The sequence below is a fragment of the Prionailurus viverrinus genome, chromosome C1 (assembly GCF_022837055.1).
Source record: "Prionailurus viverrinus isolate Anna chromosome C1, UM_Priviv_1.0, whole genome shotgun sequence".
Classification (NCBI taxonomy): domain Eukaryota; kingdom Metazoa; phylum Chordata; class Mammalia; order Carnivora; family Felidae; genus Prionailurus; species Prionailurus viverrinus.
The window spans coordinates 196280954-196302839 of record NC_062568.1 but is presented as its reverse complement, the minus strand read 5'-3'; the positions used below and the strand labels follow the sequence as shown (position 1 = coordinate 196302839).

General features: G+C 52.4%; 1 protein-coding gene across 2 annotated transcripts in view; it reads left to right on the top strand.

The window, feature by feature from the left end:
* The first annotated feature begins 3393 nt into the window (after positions 1 to 3393).
* Positions 3394 to 21886, top strand: part of NCMAP (non-compact myelin associated protein) — a 40650-nt gene continuing 22157 nt past the window's right edge. The window contains exon 1 of one of the 2 annotated variants that reach the window (XM_047872338.1): positions 3394 to 3448. The gene's annotated coding sequence lies outside the window, so the exon portion shown is untranslated. Of the gene's footprint in view, positions 3449 to 20472; positions 20494 to 21886 lie in introns of those variants that run through there. The other variant, XM_047872340.1, reaches the window with a different exon arrangement.

Sequence of the window (21886 nt, the reverse complement as noted above, 5' to 3'; positions counted from 1 at the left end):
CCTGGTTGTGGAAGCCTCCACTGCTCAGGACATGAACTGACTCATCAGCAACCATCCCGTGGCCATCTCTGCATCTTCCTCCCCGTTAGCAATTCCAGTCTGCCCGTCTTCCAGAATATCTCCCAAATCTGACCACCTCACGAGATCTGATCTCTGCCTGCCTCTGACCTTATCCTTATCCTGTCTACTCTGCCTTCAACCCCTACTCTGGTCAACCACATTGGCCTTCTGGACTTTGCCTCCTTCCGGAATGCTCTCCTGCTCTGGTGTTCCCTGTACTTTCTTGCTTGTCCTAGTTAAAAAAAAAAAAAAAAAAAAATCAACACAGTAAATTTGAAGATCTAATTGGCTTTCTTAAGGGATTCACGAGTCAGACAGCATCCCTCCTAGTAAGTAGAGGGGAGCTCTGAGGAGTCACACAAAACAGAAGGTTTCTATAGGAAGGAGGGTGGGGAAAGGAAGTTATTAGCAAAAAAGAAAAGGTATTGTTTCAGGCAAGGTCATTTTCCCTGTAGGGGAAGGAAAGAACAGGGCGTTTTATCATGCAGATTACCTCATCTTTCTTTGGGGAACGGAGAGGGCCCATGTGACAGATTACCTCACTGGTGCTGACCAGAAAATTCCTGACTGATCCTTGAAGGCTACATTTCTGGGGGAGGTTGAAACTGCAATTAGATTAGGTTTCATCCTGAGTTTTGTGACTTGGCCTAGCATAAGTGACTCCATCTTGGGCCTGTGGTTTTCTTCTTAACATCCTTCAGGCTCAGCTCACCTGTCTTCTCCTGGTAGGTGGTCCTTAACCTTCCTCCCCTGAAGTGACCCCTGCCTCCTACTTATAGCGATCAACGACAGCATGTTATTATTTCTTTCAAAGGACTTTTCATAGATTGTCTTTCTCTCTCACGTTGCCATCTTTTTGTGCTTGAGTATCAGCTGTTTCCCCCACCTCCGCTGGAAAGTGAGGTCTACAGGGTGGGGCAGGACCTCTGCTGACTCTTCTCCACCTTGCAGAGTGCCTGGCCTGTAGTGAACATTCAGGAGGACTTAATGAATGCATCCCCAGAAAGATGAAGGTTACCTAGAGCCTTTCCATGCTTCTGCCTCTCTGGGCTTGGCTCAGGTGTCTGACCCTGGTCCACTCTTTATGGAGGAGGCTGGTGAAGGGAGGGGTTCCGTTCCTAAATCTAGGAACAGAAGTATGTGCAAAGTCATTCTGATATAGCAGGTGTCCTATGACTTGGTTGGTCTGGGTTAAGGGAGAAAGCAGAAGGCGGGGGGGGGGGGTGGGGGTCGTCAAGCCATGGATGGCAGATGGCTGAAGACCACCAAATCCCATGCAGGGGGGACCTACCCAGAGATGTCAAGGTCCCCTTTGTGTTAGCACATCCCCAGCCCCAGCCCCTATTGCTTAGCATAGTAATTCTCCCATTTATGCAGCATTTTATAAATATTATCTCACTTTTTATTTTAATTGTTTTTAATGTTTATTTTTGAGAGAGAGAGAGAGACAGAGACAGAGCACAAATAGGGGAGGGGCAGAGAGACGGAGGTAGACACAGAATCCGAAGCAGGCTCCAGACTCTGAGCTGTCAGCACAGAGCCCAACGTGGGGCTCGAACCCATGAACCATGAGACCATGACCTGAGCCAAAGTCAGGCACTTAACTGACTGAGCCACCCAGGCGCCCCAACATCATCTCAGTTTTAATCCTCATCAGAACTATACTGGGGTAAGGATATTATCTTCATCGAACCAAAAGAGACTGAGTCTCAGAAAGGTTTAAAAAAACATCCTATCGTGGCACCTGCGTGGCTTTGTTAAGCGTCTCTTGGACTGGTCTCTGGGCTAGGTCATGAGTTTGAGCCACGCATTTGGCTCTGGGCCGACAGCACAGAGCCTTCTTGGGATTCTCTCCCTCCCTCTCTCTGCTCTCCCCTGCTTGCTCTCTCTCTCTCTCAAAATAAATAAACTAAAAACATTTTTAAATAAAAATTAAAAAAAAAATTAAAAATCCTGTCTTGCAATGAAGTTAGGATTAGAACCTGAGACCACTGACTTTCGAGCCCTTGACCCCATGCACATCCCAGCAAGAGCTTCTGGTAGCATCTGGAAGTGGCCGTAGAGATCTCAGATCCCAGGGCCTGAGCAGACTGTCACTGGGTGCCCCTCCCTTCTTCATGGCCCCTGCTTTGTGGACAGGTCCCCCTCTCCCGCCACAGTGAAGTTCTTTGAAGTCAAGGGTTGTGTCCCAGGTCTTTGGTGAAGCAGAATCTCAGAATTATACTTCTTTACAAAAAAAATTTTTTAAACATTTATTTATTTTTGAGAGAGAGACAGAGAGAGACAGAGAGAGAAACAGAGCACAAGCACGGGAGGGGCAGAGAGAGAGGGAGACACAGAATCCGAAGCAGGCTCCAGGCTCTCAGCTGTCAGCACAGAGCCCACGCGGGGCTCGAACTCACAAGCGTAAGATCCTGACCTGAGCCGAAGTCCGACGCTCAACTGGCGGAGCCACCCAGGTGCCCCTCAGAATGTACACTTCTCAATCTTTGTTAATAAATACTACCTGGAGTTTCCTGTGAAAACACGGTGGACTCAGTTCTGCCAACCTGGGAGGAAGTGGGCAAGGCTTGAGGGGCCCCGGAACACCCGGAACCCCTCACTCCCCCCACAGGCCCCCGTGGCAAAGCCAGTAGGCCCATAACCCAACACTCTCTGTAAACACTCCTGGTTCGGTCACTAGCCTTCGATGTGACTTTGGGCCACTCGCCTCTGCCTCCCAGGCCTCAGTTTCCCTGTTTAGAAAAGGAGAGGGCTTGGGATTCTCCTAAGACCTCTTCCCTCTTTCTGTACATATTGGTTGAAGGCCTGTGGTGTGCCAGGGTTAGAGTGCTGGGGGTACGGCAGCGAGCCGGTCTGATCGAGGAAATGGGGCAGGTTCCCCAGGGCAGTTTTTGACCCTTGCTAGTTATCAAACCTGCTGTAACACCTGGCGGCTGTCTAAACCCCAACCTGCCCCCAAATCTTCCAATCAGATGAACACAATCCCACTTTAAAGATACCTCCATCCGGCCTGCGGTATCTGTCAGGTGCCTTCTCCCCGCTTTCGCCCTTGGAGAAAACGGACCTGGAAGAGGTGGCCGGCTGGGCTGCGCGCCCCGGACGAGGAGCCAGAACCGGAATCCCAAAAAGGACCCAGGCCCGGGAGAGGCGCGAGGACACCACGGGGAGGCGCCGCCACTCCAGCGTCCCTACCCTGGCGCCCCCGGGGCGGTCCCCAAGGCGGTGGGACCGAGGGGCGAGCTCGGCCCCTCCCCAGGATCACCTGCGCCGGGCGGGGCGGGGCCGGGGGCGGGATCCCGGGCGGGAAGAGCCCGGGCGGCCGCGGCGGCGCCGGCGGGAGGGCGAGCGGGCGGCGGCGGCGCGGGGCGGGCGCCTCGTCGGGCAGGTAAGGGGCACCGGGACTCACCCGGGTCTGCGGGGGGCACACGGGCGGCCGGGCTCCGGCGCGGCGGCCCGCGGTCCACCTGCCGGCCGCCCTGGGCGAAGGAGAGCCCGGAGGGGGTGGGGGGAGTGAGGGGTTCCGGGTGTCGCCCCACTTTCGTTAGAGGGAGGGCCAGGAGTGTGTGCGCGGAGGCAGCGGTCAGGGCTGGCGGGAGGAAAGTTGATCATCTCCCGTGGGGCTTGGAGATGGGGATGGGGCAGGCGTAAAGGGGCCCGGAGTGCCCGACAAGCTCAACCGAGAGCAGAGAAGCGCCCTTGGACTGCGTTTGGGGGGTTGACACTTCGGCATGGAGGAAGCAAGTCGGTCCTTTGTCCCGCCCCCCAGCACGCCTCTGCGGAGAGCCTGAGACTCCCCGGAAGAAAGGGGAGCTGACCTGGCCAGCCGGGAGGTGGAAGGGGCTTTGAACCGCTGTGAAATGGGCGTCTTAGTGGGTGGGTCCTATGCGGAGGCCCCCACCCCTCCGGGAGGAGGATCTGCGATTCTAGGAGATGAAAAGCCACGTTAGGGTTCGGATCAGCAAGTTCAGTAGACACGTTGCAGCAGCTGCTGGGTGGCTCGCCGGACAAGCTGCTCCAGAGGAAAGAGGCAGGCAGGGCTGCTGTTCAACCGCCTGGGGACCTGGGTGGGAGGAGGAGATGGGTGTGTCACAAATACTAGGGCTGGTTTAGGGGGACCAAGGAAGCCCTCTAGTCTGGGAGGAGGATCCAGAAGGCTTCCCGGAGGAGATGGGATTGAAAGCACTGTGGTTGGGGGCCGGTGCTTTGGAATCAGTCAACCTGGGTGTCAGAATCCCTGCAGCGCCCCTTAGCCGGAGGCTAACTTAGCCTTGGGCCAAAGCCTTCATTCCTCTGTGGTTCAGTTTGATGTACTCGTTAAAAGAAGCTGTCTCTCCGAAAGATTAAGTACTATAATCCATATAAAGTACTCAGTACAGAGTCTGTATATAGTAGGCGCTCCACAAACATAAGCTATAATTTCCACTAGACTGAAGCTCCTGGGGGGCAGGGACAATGTCACAATGTCCGTTCGGTTTGCCATTATATCGGCATAGAGTAGGTCTCACTACATCTTTTTTTGAATGAACGAATGATGAATCGGTATGTAGTAACTGTTTGACACGTGGTGAGTAGTCAGCCAATAGTAGTGAATTTAGAAATGGCCAGATCCCAACAGGAGGGTATGGATATAGAAGACAATGGTTTAAGCGGACGGAATAGTGTAAACCAAAGCCCAAAATAACAGATCCGGGATCCCTGCTTCCTATGGGGAGGAGGGGTAACATGATTAGCATATCCAGAGCGTAGAGGTAGGGAAGGGCACCTGGAATCCCAAATCCCACACGGATTTGGTGAAGGAGCCACATGGTCATAGGTGAAGGAGCTGGAAGTCTGGGTAGGTCAAATACCTTTCTCATGTCCTCTCAGTGACCATCTCAAAGTTATGGGGGGAAAGGAAGGAAGGGGGCCAAGAGACAGCAAAGGACCATGGGTACCTGATGGGAGCAGAAGATGAAAAGGGAAAGGAGCCCCCGGGACCCCTCCATGGGGGTGGGGCGTTCCTCACCTTGACCCTGCTCGTGTCTGTGCGGCCGATGGTGAGGTGGTCAGAGGGGGCAGTGTGGTGCCAAGCAGGCCAACCGCTGGGTGTGTGTGTGACAGCCAGGCACGCGCTGAGCTGGGTTAGAGGAATGTGCTGCGACTTTAGGGGAATCTGCTGTAGTAGCTTTATATCAACGGCTAATCCTAGAGACCAGTTCCTGTGCTCCCTGTCGCTCTATGGACTGTGGCCAATCCAGCCTCAGGCCGGGAGGAGCTGTGTCTTTGGGAATAGAACCTTGTGAAGAGCCTTTCTCTTTTCTGAAGTCCCGGAAGGCAGATGTTGGGTTTCCACCTCCCCGGGGTGACCAGGAAGATGTAAGAAGCAAAGGTCGGAGGTGGAGGGGAGAGTTTGGGGGGGAACACATCCACAGGAGATCAGAGGCACTGTACCCCTCGAAAGAGCCGGGTTCATAACTTCTCCTCATAGCGCTTTCCGTAATTTCCACAATCATTTGTTCAATTTGCAATTTGCCCTGGACAAATCAGTGCCCCAGAGACCCGCGGGGGTCCGAAGAGAAGGAAAACAACACCCACACTGATCCCCTCCCCACTGCTCCTGGGACACAGGGTCACAGTGTGTGAGGGCTACGGGGACCCTTGGCAGTAAGAGAGGGCACCCTCCATTTAAATTTGGCTTTTTTAATGTTTACTTATTTTTGAGGGGGGGGGGTGGGAGACACACACTCCGAAGCAGGCTCCAGACTCCCAGCTGTCAGCACAGAACCCAATGCGGGGCTCGAATTCACGAACTGTGAGATCAGACCTGAGCCGAAGTCAGACGCTCAACCGATCGAGCCACCCAGGCGCCCCAAGAGGGCACCCTCCAGTTAAAGGTGTGGAAGCAGAGGCCACCCAGGCAACCCCCTAGGCTGAACTCTTGCTGTCAGATGGACCTGGGCAGATGCACACTTTGCAGGCTGCCATCGAAGGGCCCCTGAAGGCGGCCTCGAAGCCGCAGCCTGTTTATTTCTCCTGGACAATGTCCAAGCCCTGTGCGTGCTGCCCCATCACCTTCCCCACCTCCATCCAGCCTGCTGATGCAGTCATTGGCATCTTGGCTTCTGGCATCCCACTCTTTGCCCACATCCTGCCAGATGGGTCCCTCTTTGTTTTCCCTCAAACAAATTCCTTAGGGGAACCAGAGATCCTAGGCAGGCAGGAGGAGGTAGGTAGGAAGAAGGGGGACTGAGCCAAGGCAGAGAGCGGCTGTGGATTCCTGAGCAGGGCTGGGGTGTAGGTAAGGCTGAGGGAGGTGTGGCAGGGGAGGCGGGAACCTCTCCTGTGGTTTGAACTCCCGGGAGTGGTGGCTGCAGGCTGGCCTGAGGAAGGAAAAGAGGGTGTGCCAGTCTCTAAGACAGAGAGGCCTGTAATTCGGCCAGCTTCAGGGCCTGCTGTGAGCGGCCTCCTGCCTGGGCCGCCACTCCTGAGCCGCTGGGGCCCTTGGTGGGACTGCCACATCCTATGGTGGCTGCTGGGGGCCTTGAGGAAGCGGGGCAGGTGGTGCAGACCCCGGAGAGCCGGTGCGCCCTGCTCCAGGCCAGCCTTGGGCAGAAGTCAGCAGCAGGCCTGGGCGAGGAGCAAGGGCTTGGACCTCTGCTTTGGAGTTGTGGGGTCTTGTTTAAGCCATGGCACCTCTCTGAGCCTCAGTTCCCTAATTTATTAGAGAGAAAACTATCCACAGCAGTCACTCAATAGATATTAGCTTCCCTTCCCCTTTATTTATTTATTTAAAATATTTATTTTTGGGAGGGGGGGCGGGGAGGGGCAGAGAGAGAGAGAGAGAGAGAGAGGATCTGAAGCAGGCTCTGGTGCTGACAGCAGAGAGCCGGATGTGGGGCTCGAACTCACAGACCCTGAGATCATGACCTGAGCCGGAAGTCAGACGCCTGACCCCCGGAGCCACCCAGGAGCCCCTCTCTTCCCCTTTTAAGAAACCTGTGTCTTGGGAACTGTGGAGCCAACCTGGAGGGCAAAGAGCCTCTGAATTTTTGAATTCCTCCACAGTTTACACACCATTCACTCATCCCACTTCTCCAGGGCTACCGACGCCCCCGGCCTGCACTGGGGATTCAGACACACCCCCAGTTTCTTGCAGACCCCCCAGCACAGCACTCTGGCTTTGCGCGGAAGCTTCTGTACATTCCTGCACCTGGGGTATCTCCTCAGTCTCTTTCTTGTGCCGTCAAAAGCAATTGTGTAACTAGTTCCCCCACTGCTGTACCTCATCCCACCATCCCCCTACCCCCAGACTCTCTAAGGTTTCAGCCTGCAGGTCACAGAGAGAAACAAAGGCGCGCCCACACGGTGCTAAATGCTCCCCGCATGCCTCCCTCCCTGTAACACCCACAGCATCCCAGGAAGCGAGTTAGGAGGATTCCCTAGTTCCGTACCAAGGTTCGGAGACATGTGCAACCTTCTGGTTGTCACAGAGGTAACCAGTGATGCATCCTGACTTTCCTAGGCAGTTCTGCCTTCAAGGGCCCCTTCCTCCATAAAAATATCAAAAGTTTTATTTACGACTGCATTGAATAATTAATTAATAATTAATTAAATAATTAATATTTAATTTTAAATTCAAACTTTTAATTTTTAAATTCAATATATTTAATATTTAATTGAATCTATATTTAAGTAATATATATATTTAATATATAGTTCTGAAGTTTATTTATGTTGGGAGAGACAGAAACAGCGTGAGTGGGAGAGGGGTGGAGAGAGGGAGACACAGAATCCCAAGCAGGCTCCGCACAGTGTGGAGCCTGACCCGGGGTTCAAACCCACGAAGGTGCGAGACCATGACTTGAGCCAAAACCAAGATGACACTTAACCGACTGAGCCACCTGTTGGTTAGTGGGGAGCCCACTGTCTCCCCATGTCTCCCCAATGCCCCACTGCATTGGTATATTAAAACATTTTCTTCAACCTAGAAGTTCCTCTTTTCTTCTGTTTTGAAAGAAATGGAAACATTTTTGTGGGCCCCGGGGCTTTGTCTCCTGTGCCCAGTGGCAACGTTGGCCCCAGAGCTAATAGGCCTGGAAATCCAGCCGTCGCCCGTGGGGTCGCTGTGAAGTTCTAACTCCTCCCTGTGCTGCTCTTTAGCAGTTAAAAAAAAAAAATGAACAAAGAACTGGGGGAAAGGACTGGTTATCTGAAACCGTACCACCTGGAGTGGTATTAATAGTTCTTTCTGGAAAAGGAAACTTGATTTGTATATCCCAACCCCCCGCCCCCCACCCTTCAACCCCCTCCCTGCCTTGCTGGTTTTGGACCAAAACTTTAAAAACATTTTTAAAAATATTTGTTTATTTATTTATTTTTGAGAGAGAGAGAGAGAGCACTAGTGGGAGAAGAGCAGAGAGAGAAAGAGAGAGAGAGAGAGAGAGAGAGAGAGAGGGAGACACAGAATCTGAAGCAGGCTCCAGGCTCTGAGCTGTCAGCACAGGGCCCTCCATGGGGCTCGAACCCACAAACTGTGAGATCATGACCTGAGCCACAGTTGGATGCTAAGCTGACTGAGTCACCTGGGTGCCCCTTGACCAAAACTTTTTTTTTTTTTTCAACGTTTATTTATTTTTATTTTTGGGACAGAGAGAGACAGAGCATGAACGGGCGAGGGGCAAAGAGAGAGGGAGACACAGAATCGGAAACAGGCTCCAGGCTCTGAGCCATCAGCCCAGAGCCCGACGCGGGGCTCGAACTCCCGGACCGCGAGATCGTGACCTGGCTGAAGTCGGACGCTTAACCGACTGCGCCACCCAGGCGCCCCAACCAAAACTTTTTAAAGGTCAAGCCCGCTGAATCCTCTTTCGCAAAAACTCCCGATGCCCTACCTGGGGCTTTTCTCCAGTCGCAGACCTTAAGGAGAACTGATTTGCCCAGAGGACAAAGGGGATTCATTTATTTTTTAGAAATAGCTCCAAGTTCCTGCCTAAGCCCCGAAATCAATATCGTTGGTCATAATAATAACAACAACAATAATTAACACATTTGCGCGCTCTCCGAGTGCGGGGTGCTGTGCCAATCCCTGAGTGCGCATGTTTTCTAAAAGCCTCGGTAACCCTACGGATAGATACTGTGATTATCTCCATTTTGCAGATGAAGAAACTGAGGCTTAGGGAGACTGAGTGGCCCAAGTGGCAGGGGGTCTGCGGGTTGATTGTCAAAGCATAACCTCCACGAGGGCAGGGACTGTTTCCCACTGTCTCCCCATCACCCGGCACGATGTCTTGGTACACACGAGCCTTCAATACAGAATGAATGTTTGACCTCAGACCCTGACCTCCTAACCTCTCCTCTGTCCTGCTCTTTAGGGAAGCTTGCCTGCTTCTGGTCCTGCCCTTACAGGGCAAAAATTGGTAGCTACAGCCCAGCGGTGGTCTGGGACGGGTCAAAGCTGGGGGCAGACTTGAACAGAACAGGCAAAGGCGGAGGCATTCACTGCCCCATCCACACCCCTCCGACCACCCCCACCCCCAGCCTATGGAATCCCACTGGGAGAGTCTACCCCTCGCCCAGGCCGCTGCCCAGCTAGGAACTCAAAGGTGCAGCCTGACAGTCACGCAGGCAGAGTGCGGCAGGAAGGGGATGGCCGAGGGTGTCTGTGTGGCTCTCCACCCCGGGGCCATCTTTTTTCCTCTCCTGTTAGGCCTTTGGCCCTTCCCCGGGGTTCATTTACAGCCAGATAGCTGGTACCCCCAGGGGAACTTGAACTCCCCTGACAAAGTAATTAGACAGCTATGAAATATAGCTACTATAAAAGGACAATAAACCAAGCTACACATTCCATCTGAAGCAGAATTATTGCAGCAGAGGGACCAAGATTTGAAAAAAAAAAATTTTATGTTTATTATTTTGAGAGAGAGAAAGAGCGCAAGCAGGGGAGGGGCAGAGAGAGAGGGAGACACAGAATCCGAAACAGGCTCCAGGCTCCGAGCTGTCAACACAGAGCCCGATGCGGGGCTCAAACTCATGAATCATGAAATCATGGCCTGAGCCGAAGTCGGATGCTTAGCCGACTGAGCCACCCAGGTGCCCTGGGACCAAGATTTTAAAGTAAAACCTGATCATAATACTTAAGGAGATTAAGAGCAGACATTTGTAAAACGATGCAAGAATAAGAAGTCATAGGTGAGAACCAAGTGGTATTTAAGAGCTATTTAAAATAAAGGACTGAATAGACCGGTGTAAATATCAGGATGGATCCCACTGAAGAGTTCACTAGTCAAGAGCCAATTCGGACTGAGAATTATCCCCCCAGAGCAGGAAAAGATAATGAGGTAACAAATAAAAAAGAAAAGCAGAGAGAGATGGAAAGCAGGAGCAGGAGTCCCCGAAGGAGAGGAAAACAGAAATGGGGAGGGGAAATAAGGAATCAGATGATGGAGAGTAAACATTCCAGAATTAAAGAAACACGGCTGAGCTCAGATTAAAAGGGTTCCTAGAGGAGCCAACGGTAGAAATAAGGGAAAATCCACACTGATGGGGCTGAAATTGAGACTATGAAAGACAGAGGAAGAGCAGAGAGAGAGAGAGATGATGACTCTCTCGAAGGAACCAAGAATCTGATGGCCGTTCTATTCCTCACTATGGACTCTCGATAAAGGAAGTCACAAAGTTATTAACAACTGAAAGAGAAGGACTCTTTCCATCCAACGTTTTAAAGCCAGCCAAACTGTCACTCGAACATGAGGTCATAAGAAAAATATTCCTAGGTAAATAAGACTGCCAAAGGGGAAGTACACAGACCCACACTGAAAATCTTCGTAGAGGAAATACGTCAATAATGAAAGAAGCAAATCCGGGAGAATCCTGCAACAATGAAGGCAAGTCGGTGCTTCAGGCCAGGCTGGGGTGGTGGTGCTCAGCATTTTAGGTGGGAAGAGGGTCTTTAAACATATTGGAAAGACTGGAGAATGCCACGACACGACGGACCGGCCAGACCAGGGAGCTATATACAGTGCCTGCTCTAATCGGGAAAGTGAGAGAATCCCAAAGCCGCCCCTAACTGTTGAAGTTAAGGACACAGTGGCCAGAGCTGTGCGATCCAGGGTCTGGAAGCTGCTCTGCTGTAACTGCCCGGATCCTGGAACTCAGAGTCCGGCTCCAGTGTTTCCGACAAAACTTGCTCATCTTTTCAACAAAGAGAGGGTCAGCCCCGGGCTCAGACACTGGGAGGTAACTGTCCAGCTAGAAAGCTGGAACTTAACGACATTGATCTGCTTCGTCTAATTTATTTTGTTACCTTCTGTTGATGGCAATGGACATTTTTTTTTTTTTTTCTCTGCTTTCAGAAGTGATGGGAAATTTCTGTTTCAAATAAACTGGTAACGTGTTTCAAAGGAAAAGTAGGTCCCGGAATCTCAATACAAAGTCATCATGATTAGTGTAAACACTTATTAAAAGAGGTCAGAGGTGGCAAAGGTGACCTGGGGAGGAAGGGGGCGATTAGGTCTCATGATCGAGGCAGGTTTAGCGGGCCGGAGTTGGGAAGACGTGTTCCTGGGGAGCCAACTGCTCCAAAACTTAGTGGCTTAAATCAACAATTTATTATTTTTTGTCTCCTGGCGCTGTAGGTTGACCAGGTTCAGCTGGGAGGTTCTCGCTCAGGATGTCTCACCAGGTTTCGGTCAGATATTCAGGCGACTGGCCTGGGTATCCGAGGTGGCTCATGTGCATGGCCCCCTGTTGACCCTGGCTGCCAGTTGGGAACATAGTTGGGGCTGTCACCTCGAGCATCTACCTGTGGCCTCCCCGTGTACCTTGGGCTTCTCGCGGCGTGGCAGCTGGGTTCCAAGAGGGAGGTTCCCAGGAGCAAACGCTCAGGAAGCAAACGATGGCACCTAAGGGCTGTACCCAGAACTGCCAGTGTCACTCCCACCATATTCCAGTGGTGCTAGCTGTCACAGGGCCCGCCTTGATTCTAGGGAGTGGACAAGGAGACTCTGCCTCTTGGTGGGACGAGTGGCCAGGAGACATTGCTGGAGACCTTGTGGGATGGAAAACTCTGCGCAGCCAGAATCCGGGAATCCTGGGAAGCACCGGTGAGTTTGGGAGAACGGAAGTGGCTCATTCTGCCTGGGGCAGGAGGAAAGAAGGAGATGCGTGCTGGCTGATCAGACTGAGAAAAGTTCATGGAAGATGTCGGGTGCCAAGACTAAGTCAGAAGCGACCGATGGTATTGGAGCGGCAAGGAGACCCCGTGCAGAAGACGAAGGTCTTGGCCGTTCTACACTTTGAGTTCCTTTTGCAACAAGTAGGTCCCCAGGGAAGAGGCTGGTGGCTTCTGTTCCTTCGCAGTGGCATATCCCAGCCCCGTGATGGAGTGAAAAACACTCTGCCCTCAATCCACTGGGCAGTTGTTGGATGGTTATCCTATGCTGGGTGCTTGGCCAGGCCAGGCCAGGTACTATGCAAGTAAGTACGACTCATGAACCACTGGCTATTCTGGAAATTCCACTATTTCTACCTTCATTCTGATGCTGGCGGGCTGGGTCTGGGGACCCAGAGGGGGTCCCACAGGACCAGCCTAGAGGGTCCTTCATAAACGATAGAAATTAAACTCGAGGGGGCGCCTGGATGGCTCAGTTGGTTAAGTGTCTGACTCTTGATTTCAGCTCAGGTTATAATCTCATGGTGCGTGGGATCGAGCCCTGCGTCAGGCTTTGTGCCGATAGCGTGGAGCCTGCTTGGGATTCTCTCTCACTCTCTCGCTGCCCCTCCCCTGCTCACGCTTTTCCTCTCTCTCAAAATAAGTAAACGTTTAAAAAGAAATTAAACGCGAGCCAGCAGGAGGTGAAAACAGGTTATTGAAGATGTAGAGAGAGCAGATACAGACAGACTGGGAGACTCAGGAAAGAAGGGAGGGAGTCTCGTGTGTGTTCGGGGCCTGGGGGTTTTTACTGAAGACAGTGGTCTAGTGTATGTGTCCTCTCAGGCACCCAGGAACCAGTCAGAACAAAGAAGAGGGTTCGGGTGTCATTCCTGGGATCCAGGGGGTCTTGACGTCCAGATGTCTATGCTGCCGTGGTCTAGAATACGCGTGTAATAGCTTTCTGTGGTCATTCTCACCCGGTCCTTCCTTAGGTGTTACCTCTTCTAGAGAAGTCAAGGAAGACATATGCCCTTTGCATTACAAGGCTTGCGTAAAGTGGGGTGGGGGTGCAGTAGAGCTCAGGGAGCCCGAGTCTGGAGAGTTCAGTGCACGTTCGAAGCTGACCTTTCCTTGGCATCTGCCCGTCTCTTCCACGAAGTGTGCATTCATTCATTGATTCATTCAGGTGTCTTCTTAGATGGCAGGCCCCGCGCCGAAGGCTGGCAATACGGCTCTCAGGTAGGATCTGTCCCCCAGGGGGCTCCTAGGATAGAAGGGAAGACAGACCAGTCTACTAATTACACTTTCATATGCCGAGTGTTCTAACCGGGGTCCCTATGAGATGCTGTGAAGATTCTCAGAGGAGATCGACCTCCTTGAGGTTGGTGGGGAGGCTCTGGGCAGGTCTTGGAGGAGAAGGAAACCAGCATTTCTGGTGCCCACTGTGCAGGCACTCTGCCGGGGGTTTGGCACTCGGGACTAAATGACTCTTGTAGGCAAAACCCTTACACATGCCCGGTTTATACAGCAAGGAGAAGTCACTGGCACTTGTTATGAACAGCTATTATCTCATTTGACTGTTGCAACCAGGAATTAGATAGAAATCACAAAACCCAGCTTGCATAGGAGGAAACAGGCTCAAAAGAAGTTCAGTCACAAGCCCAAGGTGACTCCATTCAGCCAGATTCCAAGCCCGGGGGAACTCTAAAACCCCTACGTCTGTCCTAACTCTAAAACCCCTAAGTCTGCCCACTGTAGCACACTGCCAGTTCACAGGGAGCAGAGTACCTGCCAAGAGAGGGGAAAAACCTTGTGGGAAGGAAAACCCGAGAGTCCCAAAGAGCCAAGCTGCAGGGTGTGTGGGTGCCAAGGTGGAATGGGAGAAGGGGCAGGAGAAGACGTGAAGGGACTTGAATGCCAGGCCAGGGGAGGGGCGGGCCTTTATTCTATCTGCAAAAGAGAACTGACTGAGGGATTTGTGGCTCCCAGCCCATACTGGAGTCCCTCCTCCCAGGTCACTCTCCCATGAAAGCTAATGTCCACGTCCTCTGACGCGGAGCCAGGCCCTGAACACGGCTCTCCTGACTCCCAGCCCAGAACTCACTCTACACCCAGTTTCCTCCCTGTCTCGGCCTCCCTCGCAGGCTGTGGTGTTTGCTCAGAACCTGAGCCCAGGGCAGAGAGCACAGAAATATTTATTTACGTCGCGGCCAACCCTGCCTCCTGGAGGCCCCCAAGGGGTACCTCACAGAGAGGTTCAGTTATATAACCCCAAGTTGACACAGCAGGAAGAAGGAAATACATTATAATTACTCATTTTTCTCAATCCTGGACACATTTTGAAACTGACTAGCTTAACATTTTCCTCTCTTCTTCTCCCTCCCTCATCTTATTGGCCTTGGATTTCCAGGATCTCGGTGGTTCTAGATCAGTTGTTGATTTTAGCCTCGATTCTGGTGAGACGGGGGGTTTGGGGAGATCTTCCTACATGGGGCGGAGGGGAGAGAAGTGAATGTATTCAAGTTCTGCTTTGTGCCAAACCCTACCCCAGGGGCTCTGTAGTCATGATCTCACTTCCCCCCAAAACAGCAACCCTATCCAGAAGGTCCCATTCATTACCTTGATCTTACAGAAAGGAACGGAGGTACAGAGAGGTTAAGTAACTTCCCAAAGGGCACCCAGGAGAGCCGGGTCAATCTGGCTTTGATGCTTCTGGGGTTCAAACCTCTCACACGGATAGGTAACAGGGATTCTTGAGAGAGCAGGGTGCTGGCTTCTCCCAATCCCAGTAAAAGGGGTGCCTGGGTGGCTTGATTGGTTAAGCATCTGACTCTTGTTTTAGCTCAGGTCATGATCTCACAGTTTGTAGGTTCGAGCCCCACGTCAGGCTCTGTGCTGACAGCAAGAAGCCTGCTTGTGAATCTCTCTCTCCCTCTCTCTGCCCCTGACCTACTTGTGTGCATACTGCCTCTCTCTACCTCTCTCAGTCAAAATAAACAAACATAAAAAAAAAAAAATCCAGTAGGGGCGACTGGGTGGCTCAGTCGGTCAAGCATCCAACTTTGGCTCAAGTCATGGCCCCACAGTTCATGGGTTCGAGCCCCACGTCAGACTCTGTGCTGACAGATTCTGTCTCCTTTTCTGTCTGCCCCTCCCCCACTCGTGCTCTGTCTCTCTCAAAAATAAACATTTTAAAAAAATCCCAGTAAAATATAATAGCAATACCAATAATAATAAAACTTATAAAGTTTTTAGAAAACTGCTTGGCACATACTAAGCGATCATTACATGCTTATTCTTAACATTGAACCCTCAAAATATGGAACAGACGCTAAGTCAGATTGCCTGGGTTCGTGCCCCATCTCAGTTGGTGACCTTGGACAAGTTATTTAACCTCCTTGGGCTTTGGTGTGTTTCTTTCTTTCTTTCTTTCTTTCTTTCTTTTTTTTTTTTTTTTTAAATTTTTTTTTTTTTTTAATTTATTTTTGGGACAGAGGGAGACAGAGCATGAACGGGGGAGGGGCAGAGAGAGAGGGAGACACAGAATCGGAAACAGGCTCCAGGCTCTGAGCCATCAGCCCAGAGCCCGACGCGGGGCTCGAACTCCTAGACCGCGAGATCGTGACCTGGCTGAAGTCGGACGCTTAACCGACTGCGCCACCCAGGCGCCCCTCTTTCTTTTTTTTAAAGAACATACTTTAGCTTTTTTTCTTTTCAATGTTTATTTATTTATTTTGAGAGAGAGAAGGAGGGTGGGAGCAAAGGGAGAGAGAGGGAGAGAAAGAGAGAGAGAGAGAATCCTTAGCAAGCTCCATGCTCGGCGTGGAGGCCGACATGGGCCTTGATCCCACCACTGCAAGATCGTGACCTGAGCCAAAATCAAGGGTCGGGTGCTCAACCTGGGCAACCGAGTCACGGAGTCACCCAGGCACCCTGGCCTCGGTTTCTTCATATACAAAATTTAGATGGTAATATGCTTTCCACTTCTGGTGGATGAGACAGTCAAAGAGACATAGAGTACTTAGTAGAGAGCCTAGCACTTAGAACCAATGTCAGCTACTATTACATTACAGGGATTCAGACCCAGGTCACTCTGTACCCCCTGCCCCAACCCAAGAATTTAGTGACCACATAGTACACTCAAACTCCACCCTCCCAAGCAGCCTGCCTTCCCCACCCACCCCCCCCCCCCCCGGCACCCTCCTCAGTGCCCTTTCTCTGAGCTCCGCAGCACTCACAGCCTGTCTTGTGTCTTCGTGCCTCGTCTGCATCACCTTGACAGCCACATGTGGCAGGAAAGCACAAGCCAGATGATCTGTGCTTGATCCTGGCTCGATAGGGCCATTCAGCCAGCAATTACTGAACACCCTCAGCCCCTTCACTAAGCCAGTGGTTTATTTCATTCAGCAACTATGTGTTCGCACCTGCGGTGTGCCAAGCAGTTTTCAAGGCTCTAAGGATTCAAAAGGTAAAAATCAAAACCCAGACACGGCCCCTGCACTCGTGGAGCTGAATCTGGCATGGGACATGAACAGCCATCAGACGGAAGATGCTAACTAACCAGTGGGGAGAGAGGGACGTGGCGTTGTCACAGTGCACAACACGGGGATTTGAAGTGATGCTTGGGGTAAAGTATCAGATGTGTCAGTAGGTGAGGAAAGAGTGCTTGGCACGTGCAAAGGCCCTGTGGCAGGGATGGGAGGGCCTAATAGAGAGGAGAGTAGAAAGGTCTACAGGATCCAGATACTGTACAGAAGACTTGTTGACCACTGTAAGTTCTAGGTTGGGGTAGCCTTGAGGTGTTTGGAGACGGCTGTGGCTGCATGATGAAGGGTTGCAGGGGCTCAGGGCAGAAGCAGGCGGGACCCGTTGGGAAGTCTGGTGCCAGAGCCTCCGTTGTAACATCCTGCACTGCTGCCCATATGGCATCGTCTTCATTTCCTAAGTGCTTCCTAGGGTGCCAAGAACTGTGCCAGGCACTGGGATGTCACCTCTGGGTGAAAAAGACAAGCTCCCCACTCTTGCAGAGCTTAGGGTCTGGAGAGATGGATGGGTCACAAACAAGACAGAGCTGGTGAAGGAAATTCACGGGGGTAAGTGAGATGATTTCTGGGGGCGGGGTAAAGGGAACATCTCAGACAGAAGTGACATGGAAACTGACACAGTCATAAAATTGCATAACCACGTGGTAGTTCAGAACTCCAGCGGGGAGGAGGGGCGGCCGTAACAAACTCATGAAGCAGCCTTTTTTTTGGGGGGGGGGTGGGGAGCATGGGACATAAGTTTTTGAGGTATTTGAAGGTTTGGTTTTGAAGTATAAGTAGGAGTTCACCAGGCAGACGGGGTTAGGAGGTCACCCTAGAGAGAAGCACAAATACGAGAGAGACAAGTAACGTTATGAGGCGTGTACAGCACAAAGGCTTTGGCATTTTTATTTTATTTTTTAATTTTTTTTAACGTTTATTTATTTTTGAGACAGAGAGAGACAGAGCATGAACGGGAGAGGGGCAGAGAGAGAGGGAGACACGGAATCGGAAGCAGGCTCCAGGCTCTGAGCGGTCAGCCCAGAGCCCGACGCGGGGCTCGAACTCACAGACCGCGAGATCGTGACCTGAGCTGAAGTCGGACGCTTAACCGACTGCGCCACCCAGGCGCCCCGGCTTTGGCATTTTTAAAGTGTGGTCCTTCAGCTCCATGTGGGCTCACATGCAGGGCCCGTATCGTTTCCTCTTCGTCTCCACTGTTGAGGGCCATCTCTAGCACATAGCACACGATGAGTGAATATTTACGGAGTGGATGCGTGCACGACCAAAGGAATGAGTGAGTGAGTGTCGGTAGGGGAGGCAGCAAAGAGAACGGGTTGTCCAGTGCAATGTTATGTGAAGCACTCACGTAGTTTTAAATTTTCTAGTAGCCACATTTAAAAAATAAAAAAGATGAAAGGTAAAAAGAAACAGGTTAAGGGGCACCTGGGTGGCTCAGCCGGTTAAGCGTCCGACTCCAGCTCAGGTCGTGATCTTGCAGTTCACGGGTTCAAGCCCCCGCGTCGGGCTCTGTGCTGACAGCTTGGAGCCTGGAGCCTGTTTCTGATTCTGTGCCTTCCTCTCTCTCTGCCCTTCCCCCGCTTGCGTCTGTGTCTCAAAAATGAATAAACATTAAAAAAAGAAGAAGGGGCGCCTGGGTGGCTCGGTCGGTTAAGCGTCCGACTTCAGCTCAGGTCATGATCTCACGGTTTGTGAGTTCGAGCCCCGCGTCGGGCTCTGTGCTGACAGCTCAGAGCCTGGAGCCTGCTTCAGATTCTGTGTCTCCCTCTCTCTCTGCCTCTCTCTCTCTCTCTCTCAAAAATAAATAAACATTACTAAAAAAAAAAAAAATTAAAAAAAAAGAAGAAAAAACAGGCTAAATACATTTTGAGAATATATTTTATTTAACTCAGTATATTCCAAATAGCATCAAACAGGTAATCAAAGTTTAAAAATTCCTACTGAGATATTTTCAATTCTTTTTACTTTGTACTAAGTCCTGGGGGTCCCATGGGTATTTTACAGGCACCACACATCTCGATTCAGACCAGCCACATTTCCAGAAGTCAGTAGCCACATGTGGCTGCCATATTGGAAAGCACATGTCTAAATGCTGCCAGGCAGTAAGAAAACCTGCTGAGGAGTTCGGACTTCACTCATCTTAGCTGATGAGAGGCCGCTGAAGGTCTAGGCAGGGGAGAGCAGGGTCAGATCTGTTGCCTCGGGTGGCTGTGCAGCAGATCGTTTTGCGAGTGGACAGGCCCATTCTGTCCTCTCCGCTGTGGGAAGGAGGGTCACACTCAGGGCGTATCTCACTCCACCAGGCTGTGGTGTGACCGGGGAGGGGAAGATCGGGCACTCTCCGCAACTAGGAATCCCCCCTCCCTTGCTGAACTCCAGAGCCCAAGGCTCCCGCCCCCACAATCAGCCACTTCTGTCACTCAGCCTGTCTCTCCCGAGGCCATCAGTGGTCCCTGAACAGGGCAGGCTTTGGCTGAGCACGGCATCTGTGTAATTTGTAGGTACACAGATGTGGCTCTGGGCAGCTGGGCAAGGAAATGAAGCACCTATTAGCGTGTTTAGCAACAGCCCCACCTGGCCTAGCTCCCTCGGGGTCTCCTGGGGACACACTGGCCCACGGAGGCACATGCTCACATACTCGCCTCCCTGCCCCGTGCAGCTCAGTACCCCCAGGAGTGTTGCAGGTGCCCCTGGAGACCCCTTACATCCTTCCTGCTCGTTCGTGTATTTCCCTGGACCCCAGACTCACGCTGCCTTGCCTCTTCTGCACGCCCTAAAGGTCTCTTCCATGTTCCCTCCAACTTCAAGGAGGGCAGAGCGGGTGCTGGGAGGTGTCTGGTTTGGGAAGCAGAAGACCAGGCCCCAACCCTGCCCTGGTAGCTCTGCGACTCCGGGTGGGTTACGGCCTCTCTGAGCCTCAGTTTCCTTGGGTGAGAAGCAGAATGGGTGCCATACGGATTAGATGAGACTGTGAGCGTGAAGGCCTAAGTACAGAGCTGGGCACAGGGGAGGGGCCCAACAGAAGCAGTCACGACTGCCTGCTAAGTGGCCACCATCCGCCACCCCCCTCCTGGGGACCCAGGCCCCCCGCACACACCCAAGGCCCTGGATTCTTCCAGCCTGCACGCCTGTGGTCTTCCCAGGTCGTCAGCCTCAGGACAGGGCTCACCCGGCATTGAAGCTAAGGGGTCCTGCAAAGACAGGGGTCCCTGTGCTCAGCTCTGTGGGTGTGAGGTATGAGGTGTTGGTATTCCAGGACTCTGAGTTCCACGGGCGACTCTTCAGAGAGGACACCGGGGCCCTCAGGCCTTAGAGACAGCACCCGGGACAGGTCAGCACCGAGACAACCCTGAAACAATATCGGGCTGGCTTACCCACTGGGCACGACAGACACAAGGCTCATGAAACTTGTAAGGACTCCCAAAATATTTTAATTTCTTTTAAAATCGGGGTGGGGGCTGGGGCGCCTGGGTGGCTCCGTCAGTTAGGTGTCTGACTTTGGCTCAGGTCATGATCTCACGGGTCGGGGGTTCGAGCCCTGCATCGGGCTCCGTGCTGACAGCTCAGAGCCTGGAGCCTGCCTCGAGTTCTGCGTCTCCCTCTTCCTCTGCCCCTCCCGTGCTCATGCTCTGTCTCTCTCTGTCTCTCCAAAATAAATAAATGTTAAAAAAAATTTTTTTTTAATCGGGGTGGGGGGCAAAGAAAACCAACTTTGAGTGCAGAAGAAAATGTTTCCAATTTTTTTCCTCACATCAGGTAAGGAAGATTTAGAAAATATTTAGAGCCCATGAAGATTTATTCTGAGGTGGGGGGGGCCCACAAAAGCCATGACGCGGCTCTGACTGATTCTTCGTTCAGATGCTTTTGTTGGGCAAGGTACTTTCTGTCAGTTCTTGTTCAAGCCTTACACTCTGGTCCAGCCACACACCTCTCTCTGTTACCTCAGATGAGGCAAATGAGACGCACAAAGGGTCACTGAGTTGCCGGGGACAGGGAGCTTAGAGGTGACAGCAGTGGGATGTGGGCTTGGGTCCATCAGAGTCCAAAGGCTTTTACTTTGTGACAACACACTATTTGCAAGTTCGTCATTTTACTTAATTCGGTCCCCACGGCAGAAGGGGGGGACAGTCCCTCCCATTTGAAAGCTGCGGAAACTGAGGCCTGGGAAGGAGAAGGAAGTGCCTTGCTCGCAGTCACTTGCCTTGTCGGTGAGGGAGTCGGGGACTAGCCCTCTCCTCCCGAACCCTGCCTACGGCCCCGTTGCCTCCACCCTCGCCCCAACTGTGCCACCCTCACCTCGGCCACCCGGCGTGCGCGTATGGCTCCCCTGCCCTCCTTCCCAACCTCCGTCTGCCCGTGTTCCCACCTACAGAGGGGACGCTCGGGTCTGTGCTGTGTCCACATCCCCCTCCTAGCAAAGGTGGGGGCCGGTACTGCCACCCGAGAGGGTGGGGAGGAAAGAGAGGCCCTGGGCCAAAGGCCAGAGTGAAGGTTTGAACGAAACCATGGGTCCCCCGGACAAATGCCCCTCTGTATCTCAAGGCCTGTTGTGACAGGCCAGGGGCCAGCTCTCACCGCAGGCGGCTTAAACGGCCGGGGTGGTTTCCTCACCTCCTGTCCTCTGCAGGCCAGTGCCTGCCAGGCCCGAGCTTGGGCAGGAAAGGGCAGGGGTGTTCCCTCTGGAATGGAGGGCGTGGGAGGCAAACAAGAGTTGGAGAGGCCGAGGGGCCATGTCCTGAACCAAACTGGGAGACTGCGCGAGTCACAAGACGGAAGGCGAGTGAGAGGGAGGTCACTGAGTCCCCGCTCTGCGTCTTGCGGGAGAACAAGTCAAAGCCCAGACAGAACAAGTCAAAGCCCAGACGGAACAAGCGACTTGCCCAAGGTCACGCAGCAAGTGCGTAACAGAGGAACTCGTGACTTCCAGCCCAGGGTCCCCACCCGCCGCAGCAGGCGTCCCTGTCAGAGAGGCGGCCGTGGCTTTGTTAAACAGGTAAGGTGGTGAGCTCCACGGACCAGGCGAGAGTGTCACATGTTAAAATTACAAAGTACTGAGTTTCCTAGAATTCCGTGTGAACGTACAGATACTCCAGACGCAGTTTACATCCTACACTCATTAATTACAAACACTTTGAGGTTAGCCCAGCCC